General features: G+C 51.5%; 1 protein-coding gene across 1 annotated transcript in view; it reads left to right on the forward strand.

Moving 5' to 3' along the window:
- The window catches only part of Mthfd1l (methylenetetrahydrofolate dehydrogenase (NADP+ dependent) 1 like), a 170,168-nt gene extending 169,301 nt beyond the window's left edge, over nucleotides 1-867 (forward strand). The window contains exon 28 of the mRNA XM_055616128.1: nucleotides 453-867. The gene's annotated coding sequence lies outside the window, so the exon portion shown is untranslated. The remainder of the gene's footprint in view (nucleotides 1-452) is intronic.
- The last annotated feature ends 789 nt before the right edge of the window (nucleotides 868-1,656 follow it).

The following is a 1,656-nucleotide window of genomic DNA, read 5'->3' on the forward strand; positions in this document are numbered from 1 at the left end:
GGCGGCCTGTGGGACAGCACTGACTGTGGTTGGGGGGGAACAGAGGCGGCCTGTGGGACAGCACTGACTGTGGGGGGGGGCAGAGGCGGCCTGTGGGACAGCACTGACTGTGGTTGGGGGTGGGGTGGGGATATTCGTCTACACGCACTTACACATGCATCTGTGTGGAGACCGGAAGACGACTGTGGATCTCGTTGTTCAGGTGCTGTACTAGTTTTCGACACAGTTACTGCACTGGAGCACACCAGGCAGGCAAGGCTGCCGGCCAGGGAGCTCCGGGGACCCACCTGTCTCTGCCCCAGCTCATTTCTCACACAGGAAACACCCCACACAAGAATCCCAGGTGTGGCTCTACACTCTTGGGTTTTCTTCAAAACTGCGACAGAAGCCAGAGTTTAGCAGCAGAGGAGAAGCAACCTGGCTCTGAGACCTTCCCCTCCCCTGTTTTGCAGGCTCTCCTGGCCCTTTTGCTGCAGTTGGAGAAGAAAATTAATTTTGAAATCTGCTTGTTATGCAATGCTGAAGAAATTCCGAGACAGGCCAAAGACCGCTTCCTTGATCCCATTTCCAGTGGAGGAAACAGGACCCGAGCCTCCTCTGGAATCGGCAGAGTTCCTCTCAGTTCCTACAGACTTAACACCATTTCTGCTGCTTTAGAGTGTTTGCTTCATGGGGACTAGGGGATGGCGAGAGTGTGACCTGAAAGCTGTTTTCCTCTATGGAGTTTCCTCTCTTGTCCTTTTTCTTTTTCTCACCTGTGTCGGGGATGGGACGCCAGGCCTCGGCTTGCACAGGCCAGCTTTCTGCTGCCAAGCTGTACCTTTTATCGTTGTCTTTGAACTGAAAATAAATGTTTCTAGAAAGCCACCCTACCAGTGTCCAGCGGCTCTCGGGATGTCACTAACCACGTGAAGGTGGTGGGGTCATCAGCTGGCAGGTGTGTGGAGGAAATGGCAAGGGTGCCTGGAGCTCTGAAAATGGCAAGAAAACAGCCAGAGAGAGGAAAGCTTGGGCAGCTGACCTCCTTCAACTGTGGCAGGCTAGCACGCCCTCTTGGACCAGCCTGCACTAGCGGTACTTTTAGGTCCTAGTCAGGTCACTTCTCTAAGACATGCTTGCAAGTTCCTTCTACCATGAGTGAATCTCAATGGCCAGTCTATTTTCTGGGCCCACAGGGGTAGGAGCGGGCCCCTTAAAGGTCAGGTGTTTGGCAAATGTTTTTCCTTTGGCCCAACTGAATGCAAAGAGGAGAATGTTCTGTGACCTGCTCCCTACTCTTTGACCCCTCCTTGTCCCCTTTTCCCCCTTGCAATAATATAAAATTATGTAAAACTTAAAACAAAACCAATGATTGAGAAGCAAACAATAAGTAATTGTCCTCTGGGCAGTATAAGTGAAGTTGTCACCATAAATATCCTAAATATCCTGGGGCACATCCTGCAGGAACCTTCCTGGATGCCCTTATGATTCCCCAATTCCAGTGACCCTGCTCCGCTCATAATGCGTCTTTATGTACAAGTTAGCTTGTTCCAAAACCCTGAAAACCAGCGCGTGCCCAGAGCGCCTTTCCCGAGTGCAGTTTTGCTTAGCAATCCTACAGTGCCCTTCCTTGTCTCTGTACCTCTTTGCATTCACGCTCACCCTTCCCCCTCAATA

The sequence above is a fragment of the Psammomys obesus genome, unplaced genomic scaffold (genome assembly GCF_907164565.1).
Source record: "Psammomys obesus unplaced genomic scaffold, mPsaObe1.curated_primary_1811, whole genome shotgun sequence".
NCBI lineage: Eukaryota > Metazoa > Chordata > Mammalia > Rodentia > Muridae > Psammomys > Psammomys obesus.